The 13,879-nt window shown below is 32.9% G+C and overlaps 1 protein-coding gene across 24 annotated transcripts in view; it reads left to right on the plus strand.

Annotated features, from left to right (window-relative positions):
- LOC130902297 (coiled-coil domain-containing protein CG32809) overlaps positions 1 to 13,879 on the plus strand; it is a 373,790-nt gene that overhangs the window by 25,758 nt on the left and 334,153 nt on the right. The window contains exon 1 of one of the 24 annotated variants that reach the window (XM_057814294.1): positions 7,644 to 7,968. The exons of 21 other annotated variants lie outside the window; for them this stretch is intronic. The gene's annotated coding sequence lies outside the window, so the exon portion shown is untranslated. Of the gene's footprint in view, positions 1 to 7,643; positions 7,969 to 13,879 lie in introns of those variants that run through there. 2 more of the 24 variants (XM_057814316.1, XM_057814301.1) reach the window with 2 other exon arrangements.

A 13,879-nucleotide genomic window follows, 5' to 3' on the forward strand; every position in this document is an offset into this window, starting at 1 on the left:
TATAACCTACTTATACTTTTCTCATCTAGATTTTTCCATGTAACACAACGTAAATTTGCAGCACAGCGTCCTAAAAACTAAAGCTAATAAATAAATGGAAGGTTAATATGAAATTGATTTATAAAATATCTATGTTGGTATTTGTAATTCAAAACTCCTGGAGCCACCGCTGGAGATCCATGCGCAGCTTCCAATTCTAATTTCAGAGATGTGGAGTAAGAGGCTGGCAGTTGCCTATATTCCCACACTTTCCAGTGTGACAACAGGTTATCAATACAGATGTTTTGTTGCCTATGAGTTAAACGGAATATCGCTCGGAGGCTATGTATTTATAACGGTTTGATTTACATGTTTCGGGAAGTTATAATGTGCTTTGAGGTCGGGTTAACTAGTGTTAGATAATACTAATCCTCACCTTAAGCGTTGTGTTCTGGTGCAGGATAAGCGAAATTTGTAAGGTTGAACTATATAGAATTTGTGAAATTATTGATAAAAGCCAGACTCAAATCCAGTGAAGGCTGAGATTGTAGAATATCGAAACAAATAGGTCGACTAAAAAGTTCGTAAGCCAGCGTACAAAAAATATTTTTTTTTATAGAATTTGATTTTATAATTCAATATAGTTATCTGCGAAAGCAATATAACGATTATAGTAGTCATATAATTTTTCAATATCATTTTTATAGTACGATTTTTCTTTAACCTCAAAATAGGCTCCAGTTTCCTCTTTATTGGCTCAAGATTCTCATTCAACTAGCATCCTCTTAAGGTCTGACAACAAGAAAAAGTCGCTGGTAGCAATTCGAAGCCCAATTCATGCAATTACAAACAATTACATTGTTTTCATTTATTTGTGACACGGTGCATTGTCTTAATGGATCAACACATTGGTCTTCTTCAAATGGGGCATATTTTCCACGATGTCGTCCTTAAAATACTCCAATAACGCTTAGTAGCAGTTGCTGTTTATGGTTGTTTCCTTTCTAATATAGTCGATGAATTTTGTACCATGCGTACCAACTCCAAATCCTGCTCGGAATCATTAATTCGTTATAAGTTCATGCGGCTCCTACTTTGAACATAAAATTCACAAACACAAATATTCACTCACGATATGTTCAGCACATCCCTTTGAAACCTCCAGCTTCTGTCTTTAGTGCTTCAGCTTCACTTTACGGTTATTAGAAATGATTCTGTTGAGTTATTTGATGTTTTCGTCTGTGCCAGCCTTTTGGGGCTAGCAACCACTGCTCATTACCTGATTTTCCTGGCCCAAAGACCAAATAATCTTTATCGAGCCAAGATTTAGCTTCAATAGTAATGTAATTGTCCAAAAGTAATGTTTTATTAGTAGTACTTTGAGCATTGAATCTTTTTTACGGTGGGTAGGCTGCCAGCCCTGTCCACCAACTATCCTCCTTTCTGCAGGATTGAGACCAGCTACAGAGCCCTTGAAGCTACCTCTCAAGATGCTGAATAGTAGAAGAATAGATGATTAAATATGAAACAATCAATGATTTTGGAAGATTTGCTTTGGTACGTCAAATTTATATCAATTTTTCAAAGTAAAATTATGACATATCGGAGTAAACGGTAGATGTTGCTGTTGTTTAGATATTGGTACGGGTATAAAAGCCGATTCATAAATTTGACTTTCTGTTTGCCGTTACCGTTCGTGGGTGACGTTTGCCGTTTGACGTTCGTAGCAAATTCGACCAAATTCATAAACTTGACATTGCTTGTGTTAACCTAAAAATTCTGTTATTCTTTTTGAGGTATCTACTACTTTTTATTTCTTTGATATTTTTGTTTTTTGTTTGTCATTCGGTATCTATGGATAAAAATAACAAAGATAAAACAATCAAAGCCAAAAGACCACCATAAACCAACAAGAAATAACCTCAATATTACGCTCTAGCGTTATACGTTAAAATCACGTGTCAAACACGAACGGATGTGATTGGCTCTTTTCTATTGCTTTGAACGACCGACGAGAAAAGATAAAATTCATTTATGTTGAAAGTCACGAGCGTACGACCGATTAGCAGTCGGTTGACGGGGAAGTCAAACGGCAACCAAAAATGGTCTTATGCATTTCAATGTTTTTAATTTTCTAACAGCAAACGTCAACAGCAACGGCAAACGGAAAGTCAAGTTTATAAATCGACCTTAACCGTTGCTGATTTGGTTCTCTTATTTTCTGAAATCCCATTCTAGTAACTGCAGATCTGATCTGCAGAAAAAATAAAGTTAAAAACGAACGGGAATTACAGATGGAAACAACCAAAGAACAGATGAGTAGAAAGAATAGATCTGGATAAAAATGAGTTATACTCAAAAACATATACAAAAACTAAATTCATATTTCAAAATATATCCAGATAGTTAAAAGAAATAATGGAATTATACTATAAGTATAGAAATGTAAATTTGAAAGCACTGCACAGAAGACAAGATTTTAGAAAAACTTAATTATCAGCGAATTAAGATAATAACAATTTTTTTTCATTTGATGCTTTCTTTGGTAGGTCCTGTAGGAATTTTTTGATATTTTAACAAAGCAGGATTAATTTTTTCTTTATATTGGAAATAGATATGCAAAATAAATGAATACTGTGCCTCAATGTTATCACAAATTTGCAGTCAAAAAGTAACATTCGTGGTAATTACATGTGTTGAACAGCCAAATACAGAATTTTTTAAGGATAATGATAGAAAGACTACATCTTGATAAAAAACTTAGTTTTCCAAAAAGTATTTTAAGATAAAAATAATTCGAAATTGATTTATTATATCACTTCGCTTGTTAATAAGTTCAAGCTATATTGGGAAAGCTAGATTTTCACTTATTACGAGGGCTGAAACTTAAGTTTTGTGGCAAATAAAAGTAAATATTTATAATTGGATATGGCTTCATTGTTTTTCGTAATATTTTCGATTGAGATCAATACACTTTTGCATGCGTTGGAACCAATTGTCGAAACAGGTGCACCAGAAAGTTGACATCGCAATTTGTTTTTGGTCTGCGGGAAGAAGAAGTCATTGGGTGTTGAACAAGGATTAAACGGCGGTGACACATCAATTTGATGTTATGAAATTTTTTTTTGAACTGATGTAAGAGAGCTCGTATTATTGTGGCTTAGAATGAATGCGATTGCTTTCCCTGATTTTTTTCAAGATTTCTGGAAAATAAATGCTTTTATGTTTTTATCACTAGATATGGAACTTATAAATGAAACATTTTCTTAATGCAATTAATTTTTCAATTTTTTCAAATCCAAATAGATTCATTTTAACCTATTGTACGTCCAGTACGAAATTTTGGAAAAAAAATATATTAAATGTTCAATGTAATCATAAATATATTATCTGAGGAGATATGTCTCGAAATTGCTTGTGGTTATTGCTTGCCATCGAGCCAGAAAAACTCGTAACTCCCATCGATATTTATCCACCCGCAGTCTTCAACATCGAGGTGTGTTTGTTGCCTCAGATAGGCATTGCACTACACTTAGGGTTGTTCGTTCTATCACTGAAGAAAAGTTGAAAGAATCTAAGAAAATTCTAGCGTTATATACAAACTTATATTTACTATACTCAAACTTTTCATCACTGTCCAGTATATACTATTTATTGCCCTCAACTCCTAGTTGATGATTCATCAAACGGCTAAAATAATGTTTCACTTCCTTTCTAATTTATTGAGAAAACAACAACTTTCGTTCGATTTGGCTCGTCTTGATAGACTCATACAGTCAATTGTTGTTTAGTTTCTAGTTAATATACATAGATCCATTATTTGTTGTCTGTCATGATCTCATAGATATCTATTCAAGCACCGTGATTGAATTTTTTCAGCATTTCTTCACAACAATTGACACGGGTTTTTTTGAGCGATTGTCAAATTATGCGATATCCAACGCGAACAAATCTTTTTTTCCACTATATAATCATTTATTATTGAATGTTCGCGTGTGGAACTGCTGCCCAACTACACCTCAATCTCGTGGTATGTCACATGACGATCTTAGAATTTAAGTTTACGCAAAGCATCGATAGTTTCTGGCACAACAGCCAATTTTGGCCGACCCTCACCAAATTCATTCTGTAAGGAAGTGCGACCATGATTGAATTCGGACAACCAGCCCATCACCAAAAGTCGAGGCGAGTTTATAGGCACATTGTTGGTTTAATCCAAAGTCATAGAAAATAATTGCACAAAAATGTTCACGATTTAATTCCATTTTTTGACCAAGATGGATGTTTCAAGTAAATCAACTCAAATATCACTCGTATGACAAAACGTTTTGAGTTTGTTCACTATTAAAAATGTCAAACTTTGTGATGGTAATGTTAGATTTGACATATTGCCATCGGTATTGCCATAAATTAAAACTTAAGTAGCATCCCTCGTATTTCTGTATTGTAATTTTCATGGGTGCACGTTCGTATTAAAATGAATTATGTTTAATAGAGTTGTTTTTAATCTCAAATTATGTGGTTGAATTTACGATCTATTTTTTAGTTACAACCTGTATATCTTTATTTGAGTTCTCCTCACCACTTACTTTGAAGTGAGTGAATATTTGTGTTCCTTTGGTTATTTTGACTTTCACTTCTAATTGTTCTACTTCCTTTTGTTCTATGGCTACCAACATCTATACAAAATTGGAATCTCTTTCGTTTGTCTTGTTGTCTCTTGGTAATACAAAGGAAACATGATCCTTTATAAACTAATCTTTACAGTATAGTTTAGTATCTCATGTTGGGTTACATTCGATACTTCTTATTTATTCTAAGCAACATTATAAGTAAGTGGTTTTTATGTACATGAAATTATGTGTAAACTTTTTTATTCATGAAACGATAATAAAGAAAACTCTCCATGAAATAATTTAAAGTGAAACGTGCTTTAATAAACTCATATGAAAAAAATGTATAAAGGTATATATCGATAATATAAACCGTGACATCCTCTTGGGAAGACAATGTTTGTATGGAAACAATGTGTATACCTGGAAGGTAAGTAGAGAATATCAATTCAAGGAATAATTTAGAGTATAGCTTCAGGAAATGTTTATTTGTTGAAGGAATGGAACCGAAACACAATCGTATTCAAATAAAATCTTCATTTCACGTACATGGTATATATTATTTATATGCAATAAGCCAGCATTTCTTAACCTGTGAATGCTCGCAATTACAGGAAAGTATGACGGTTAATACCAATATTTGCCACTACATTGATAGTATTAACATCATTCTTCACTTTTGATGTGGTTCATCATATTTGGGAATAAACCGATGCATAGTTTCGGCTTCATTCTTGTAAACACAATGAATTAATGCTTTTACGCCATTGTTGGTGTTGGCAAATTCTCGTGAATTTCTCGACTGAACACAAAGTTTGAACATTTAAACTCCGAAATTGAGTTTCTTACAAATTCGGAGTGCAAAATCCTAAATTCTCCCATAGCGGCAAGGATCCTACTGCCCAAATTTTATGATCTGAATCCATTCAGTCAGAGTTTTTCACATATTTGACTGTGAGATGCTTCTCAAAGCAATATGTCATAATTTTCAAATACGAGGGTCGTTTTTTGTTTTTGTTAACCTCTGATCGCTCCGTACAGACGGTACGGGGCAAAAAAAGCGAGCATGTGCTGTAAGCGTTTGCGAAACACTCGGACTACACACTTCGCCATTGTGGATATTCAGACGTCAGTCGGCGTAGTGCTACAGACACGTAACGATGTCCGCCAATATTGATGCTTCCGCCAAGTGTGAATTGCAAAGTTTGTTGTTGTGAATGGTGTCGAAAGTTTAAAGATGGCCGTAATGATGTGCATGAAGGGAGCCAAAGACGCAAATCTGTCGATACAGGAATTTCCACAAGTACTGAACGGCTACATAGCGGCAACTTTGAAAAGCTTGTCCACAGATATGAGAAATGTCTTATCTTTGGTGATTATGTGGGAAAGTAACCAATCTTTTAATATAATTATTGTTTCATATGAACTTTTATTTATAGCCTATCGGAGGTTGAAATAAAACGGCCCCCGTACATACAAAATGTATTTTATTGTTATATTAAATATTTCATATGAATAAAAATGATTTTCAATCTTGTCTTTTCGTTTTTCTTCGCAAAATTTGAGAACAATCTCATCATTAACTTGAAAATAAATTAATTGTGATCTATAGAAATCAGATGTTGTGTAAGCTTAGGAAAGAGCCTTTTATAACTTCGAACTATTCGATTAGGATAAAGATTTATGTAACAACTTCTAACTTGTGATCATAAACTTTTCTCCAGTTTCCATTTATAATCAATATACGACCAGCTTTGAAGTATATAACTATTGTAACAATGTTTGTAGGAACTTTCCACATTTTAGCAACGACCTTTGAAGTTTATCGTCTAGAAAATATCTAATTTGATATTCAATATTATTTTTTGAAAAATATCTTGTTAAGAAAATCGACAAACAAGGGTGGTGGGCAGAATATTCCATAATATTGATAAAATATTTTAATGTCTTAATCAAGTATATTCTTATTCAAATTCAATAAGTGTATTAACAGATAAAATTTCAAAAGAAGAAGAAAATAATAGAGAAAAAAGCCGAAAGAATTGAAAAAATAAAAAATTATCAATTCAAGTTAAAAATAATAAACCCTTAGTGTGCACACTATATTTTTTTGCACTTCTTGGAAAAAAATTCACAATATGAACAGCATGATGATTATCGGCACCCCGCAGGCAAAGCAAGAATTCATAGTTTTTTTGTTTTCAGTCCAAACACAAACTGAGCATCTCTTTCGTTTTTATGATTCACCTGTTTAATATTTTTTGCTTATTAATTCCGATAGTTTCGCTTATTATGTTTCTGATGTTTCTGCGTTTGTTGAAATAAGTGAACTAATTTTTTTATAAAAGCTTGACGATACATAATCTTTGTTCAAATTGTGTAAAATAGCGCTGTTCACTCCTGCCTGATCTAGTATTCCAAAGAAAAGCCGCAGAGGCCATTGATATTTATGACAAAAAGTGGAAGTTTGAATTTTTATCAAGATTTTTATTATTAAATGCAATATTTTTATAAAAGAAAAAACTTTCTTTGTTTTTGAGTTTCTACAATTTGTTCTTAAGCTCTTATTAAACTCGTCTTCAAAATCTGTTATTTTGTTATTTCTTTTACTGCCCGTTTCAAGGGTTGTTCCAAGGTACATAACCACATCTACTTTGGAACAAAAAGTAAGCAAGTAAGCTTGAGTTACCCGCTATCAATACATAACTTTTTATAAAATTTAATATACGAATTTGATACATGGATGAACACAAATTAAAATGACCCATTTAAATTCTTTCTCTACCCTATTTTAATTAATCTAATGAATTTACTCCATTTGTATTTATTCTTTCTATTCTATCAAATTTTCAAAACATAAACTCGTCCTCAACATTACTTTCAGTAATGTTTACCGATACAAAAATCCACTTCACTATTATAAATCAATCGCATATTTTTAGTTCACCACAAAATTCGTTTAGTGCCCTTTGTAGCTCGGTGATTTTCGGAATTTTAGGATCGTTTCTGACGCTCCCTCGTTATCCATTTCTTCGGTTTAGGATTCCAACTAGTCATGCGGCGTTTGTTGTGCTTGAAAGGCGTCGGCGTAACGTCGGGGTGACAGGCGTCTCTGAAAAACTACCGCATCACAATATAGTTCATTCCCGGTAATTTCATTCATATGGTTCACCGTTAAATTTCAGTTTAATGGAAAGGTTTTTTTTATAGTGGTACCTATAATTGATGCGTCGTAGTTTCGTGGAAAACGTGAGATTCTATTATTGTGATTTCGTGATGTCGTTGAAACAAATGTTACCGTTTTTATTTTGAATATAAAAATCGAACGGAAACAATTACAACGTTTATTGAAGCGGGAAGAAACTATTATGAATTGGTGAATATTTGTTGATGGATATTACCGACTTCGGTGGTTTTAAATTTTGATACAATACGATATATTTTATACGGGATTAGTGTGAAGTATTGAAACTGAACTGAAAATTGCACTTTTCCCAATTGCTTTAAGACGGCTATAATTATACCTCTGCATAAATGAGGAGATAAAAATCAAGCATCAAATTATCGCCCTTCCCACGTTATCTAAGATCATAGAAAGATTGGTTTCTATCATTTCTGTTTAAATATAAAATACTTACTACCCATCAATTTGGGATTTTAAGTAACAAATGCACAAATGATGCTATACTCTCCTTCCTTAATAATGTGTACTCTAGCTTAAACAGTCATCACTTCACAACTTTTTGTGATTTTTCTAAGGCTGCAATGCCACGGTTTTAGGGGCACACCTTTCGCATGACTTAAGTCATACCTTACCAACAGAAGTCAGTTTCTAAGGGTTGAAACAACAATGTCTTCTTGCAAACCAATTTGGAGTGCCCCAAGGCTCAGTACTAGGCCCTATTTTGTTTCTTTTGTTTATAAACGATATCGCCTATCTAGAAATCGGTGGAAAAATATGTCTATTTGCAGACGACACTAGTTTCTCTTGGAGCATCCTTGATCTCACGGCACTTCATGGGTCATATCTAGTGACCTAATCACCTTCAAATCATGGTGCGATTCTAATCTTTTCTGTTTTAACGTTACTAAATCCAAAGTTCTATCATATAAAAATACATTGCAGTCTTTTCTATTGAATAACACCACCATTAACGTCGTTGAATCTGTAAAATTCTTTGGGCTTGTTGTGGACAATTCCTTCAAATGGGAGTTACATATTGCCGCCCCATCTCAAAAATTATGTTTCCCCTGTTTTGGGCTGAGATCAGTTTCCAAAGAACTGAACTTATCCCCCTCCTTAACAGTTTATAATGCCCTTATTAAGACGCATCTCAAATATGCCCGTAAAAGACTTCTATTCTAAAAATAATATTTATCATATGGACTTATATTCTAATTATTACCTATAATGTTATTGCTCATTGTAGTTTTCTTCTGTATATTGAAATTTTATTTCATTAGTTTTTTTTATTTAGTTATTTAGTTTGTTTTTAAGTTTTCACAAGCTTTTGTCTACAAATTTTACCAATTTTTTGACAGATAAGCAAGAACCAAATAATCTTTTAACAGGTTTCATATTTGTTGTAGAATCATGTTTTCGCGATATAACAAAAAATACAAGCCTCTGAAAAGGAATCAAAGATTTTTTAAATGGAATCATCTGTACATTATATTAGTTTCTAAATTCTTTAGCACTCTAAACCAACTTTATTATGGGGTACCTTATACCTTATTTCAATGGTTAAGCTGACACTTTGATTATTGCATAGTCACATTTTATGATTATTCAGATCTAATGAAAGGCAAACATAGAGAAATAATTTTACTAGGAAAGTATAATGCATGGTAAATCGTACATATTAAGCCTAAAAATTTTTATTTTATGTCTTAATCCTTCTTTTGCCCTGAAATTCTCGGGCTGGTCATTATTTTTTCTCGTGCAGTTCCTTGTTGTTTCATACAAACATTTGATGTTATTTTTCAAAATAAGAATCAATATCAAATCTGTATATGTAACACACGATGAACCAGGTAAGGGTAAATAATGACCAATCCGAGAATTTCACGACAAAAGAATAATTAAGACAGTTGAGTTAAGGGAGTTGAGTCCGGCGGTAGTCATAATGATAATGGATAAAGTATTAAAAAAAGTGAAATCGATTCACTAAAAATTAAGAGGAACTGAACCATCATTTATTAACTTGAATATCAATATGGAGAACACAAAAATAATGGTAGTGAGGAAAAAAGAAAAAAACCTCGAAATCGAAATAGGTGGTAGAACAAGTGAAAAGTTTCAAATATTTAGGCGTGGATATGGCGATACGAGGGCTGCAGCTCAAGTTTTGAGATAAACAAATAAAAGAAAACTTTTTTAATTGGATATGGTTTAATTAAAAATATTCTTCATTAAGATCAATACACTTTTGCATGCGTTTGAACCATTTTTTCCACTCTGATTGAGGTACCTCTTAAACATGTGATTTGAACGCATCAAACGCTTCTTTATGTATAGAAACATGAATTGGATGCTAAACAATGATGCGGATAACCTATCAATTCGATGTTTTGACTACAAAAACATTTTTGTTTGAATTGTATAGGAGCTCACATTGTCGTGGTGGAGAATGGTTTGTCTGTTGCAATTGGTTCTCCTGATTTGTGCAAAAAATACTGGTGTGTGAACAAATTTTGTTGGATTTGGCTCTTCTTGAAAGAACTATACAGTCGATTGTTGCTAAGTTTCATATGCATAGATCCATGATTCGTCGCAGATTACGATTTATAGTCGTCTTTTGAAGTAGCGTGATTGAATTTTTTCAGCTTTTTTGGGGAACTTGTCAAATTATGCGGTATCTAAAATGTTTATGCAATATTGAATGTATGCAAAAACAACTAATCTCCAAGGATGCCTCAATCTCATGGTATGTCACATAATGATTTTGCTATATCAGTTTATGCAAAGCATCGATGTTTTATGACATAACAGCCGATTTTGGATGATCTTCACGAAACACATCCTGTAGTGAAGTGCGACCACGATTGAATTAAGAAAACCAGCGAAAGCGGTAGCTCGAGACGGTGCTTCCTCGCCAAACAATTCAAATAGTTCTTGTATGGCAACTCGTTCGTTTACTATCAAAAATATCAAACTTCATGATGGGAATTTTAGATTTGACATATTCATATCAGTGAATAGAATCAGCACGGTGCATAGACATTTTCTGGGAAAAAAGAAATCAGAAAACATTCAAAAAAAAGTGTATTGATAAATATTTCGACCAGTCCTTATAAAAAGTGGAAGCTAGGTGCTCACATAATCACTTAAAAGAAATTTTCAAGCGGCAAAAATCAAGTACTTACGCAGAGTCACAGGTGTAAACAGAAACTATCAATAAAGAACGAAACGAATATAAAACCTATAATTGAAGTAATTGAAAAACAACGTTAATCGTAATATCTAATAAAATTGATCATTATTGAAAGAAATGATGAAGAGTGACCAATCGAAGTCAACAGTAAATGTGGAACGAAAATTTCTTTTTTTATAAAAACTTTTATAAAACTACATTTTCTATGTGAATTGGTGGACACCTTTTGCTAGTACATGAAATTTTCTTTTTTTTGCTCCATCATATCGATCTGTCTATTCTTCTGGTTTATCCCGCGAATTTTAACTGTCATAAAATCGTCATTTGTGGCAAAATAAGTATCTATTGCGAGGGAATCTATTTGGGGACAGTTGTCTGAAGAATCACGAAAAAATACTTGCTCCATTATTATCAACTGTGTCGTCAAAATAGTACTTTAGCAAGCAACATTTTGTCAAACAGGCCGGTCACTCTCTCAGACTTCTAAACTTTGTAAGTCTTTTAAAATTAAGTTGTATTTATTTTCGTTAAAAAAGAATTTACTTTTTCCAAATTTTCCAACCCCATTATTTATGAGAAAGCAATGATAATTAAATTAGGAAAATCAGCTCAATCCGACTATCGGAAATGCTTAAACCACAATGTCAAATGTTGAACCAAACAAACCAACTGGCAGGTCATGAAAACAAACACAAGTTTAGTTGCTTTTAATGGGGATGCAATTACTAATATTTTTTCAAATATCGATAAGAATTTACGAAAAAAATATGAAATTTCTCCAATGTAATTGGCGTTGTGAGGAAATAAAGTTTTATATTTCATAAAAGAGTTTGTGTGATAATTACAGTCAAAAATACACTACTGAATCTAAATGGTTGATACTAAATAAAATGTCCGTCAGTAAGGTATATCTTTTAGAAACAATATTGAGCAAAAATTGCCAAATATTATAAATATTATAAGTATCTTTTCAACCTCTAATATTGATTAACAGGAAACAATTATCCTCTAGCTGCTAATGAATTTAAGGAATAGACACGTGCAGCATCTGAAAGTATTGGAATAGATACAAACAAAAAAATCCTTCAAACATTTCTGCTAATTATCTTGGTACCTTTGGGGAAAAACCTATAATGTAATTACTAACATAACAGGCCATCCTTTAGGTGATTATCTGGAAGCGTATTCTAGACTTACAGAGGAGCACCCTAAAACGATTTTTTAGAAAATGAGGAACGTACATCATCTCTCGTGACTCGAAAGTATAATCGAATATTTACTATAACTGAGCATATTATTTCATGCCATGTTATATACGAGGGTTCTATAAATTTGTAAGGTTTCCATATTCCATATTCCTTACATTGTTCATTGTTATTAAGTTAAATATTGTTAAAAAAATCATATTGTTGTATGTTTCAAAATACTTTTGGAGATTAAACTTCAGTTTTTGTTTTTATAAGTTGGGGAAGTTTCCCATCGATTCATTGAGGAAGCGTCTGATTTTTACTGGAATTTCATCGTCGCTCTTAAAGCGTTTTCCATATCATTGTTTTCTTTAGATTTTAAAAGACGTGATGATCGCTGAGGGCTTATACGGAGGATAAGGCAGTTCACCAAAATATCTTCAAAAGTTTCCGGTAAATCTGGATTGTTTGCTGGAGTTCGGTCAATATTTCAAAATATCTGTTTAAGTTCATTGTCTTCTCAGGTTGCATGGAATTACATCCTTTCGATCTCAAAACACAGTTGTTATAACTCTTCCTACCAACTGTGTCTGTTTGAATTTCTTATTTCGGGGTGAAATCAAACATTTCTCCTGTGACGATAGATTCCAAAAACTCCTCCTTGTGACCAGCTCCCTCACTTGCAAGCACAGTTAACATCTTGGGAACTCAACGAGCATTCTATTTGCGATAACACCAAGTTTATCTTAATGTTCTTCCAATTGTACCATATAAAGCTTTAGGAATGCGTTTAACAAGTTCATGGACAGTGAATTTCCGAGTATCGAGCAGCTACCTGGACATTCGCATCCGAAACCGGCGGTTTTCCACTACGTTTTTTTATTGTGAACTTCTGTGTCTAGTCTTCAGCAAAACCTAACATAGTCTAATCTAACCTTGCGTGGAGAAGCCAGATTAGCGCTCGAATCTAGCAGTTAGTAGGAACACTCTGATGTTTGTCAAGCGAACACTGAGCGACGTAGTGAATCGCGAATGAGCGTGCTTAAGAGTGGTGAAACCACTACATACGGCACTGTTGTCGAATTCAGCCTAGCACCTAGTAGCTGATTGGGAAGCTTACTGTTAGTACAGCATTTATAACTATGATTTCCTATTTTTTGTTCACATAGGCTTTTCAAGTTTGTTGAATAGTATAAACGGTTATCATTGTTTGTTCTTATTTATAATATAATTTCCATCAAATATTGAAGACTACTAGAAGAAATTAACTTGAAACTCTATGCGAAATTGTATTAATTTTTTATCATCATCCCGTTTTGAAAATATCATTACAAATATACATAAATGTGAAGGCGTTACATTTTGAAAATATATTGCGTACATAAATGTTAATTGACGCTAAACCTACGCGAAAATTTTTACTGCCCAGCTTTAATATGATTCCAACACACTCCTTAAAGGCGTTTTTTGATTGATAAATGTCCGGTTTTTCCTCTAGTATAAATTTAATTGAATAGATGATTTATGAGAAAAAATTGTTTGTTTCATGTTATTATAACATTTCCTTACTTTTAATCCACTATATAAAGCGATATAATAGAATTTTTCTGTTAAACAATCAAAGCGATGGGACTTGAAGATAAGATTCAAATGTCAAACAACAGGAGTTCAGTCAGAACAGATCGACGGTGAACTCAATATTCATAATAAATAGAAAAGTTAATAA

The sequence above is a fragment of the Diorhabda carinulata genome, chromosome X, assembly GCF_026250575.1.
Source record: "Diorhabda carinulata isolate Delta chromosome X, icDioCari1.1, whole genome shotgun sequence".
Classification (NCBI taxonomy): Eukaryota; Metazoa; Arthropoda; class Insecta; order Coleoptera; family Chrysomelidae; genus Diorhabda; species Diorhabda carinulata.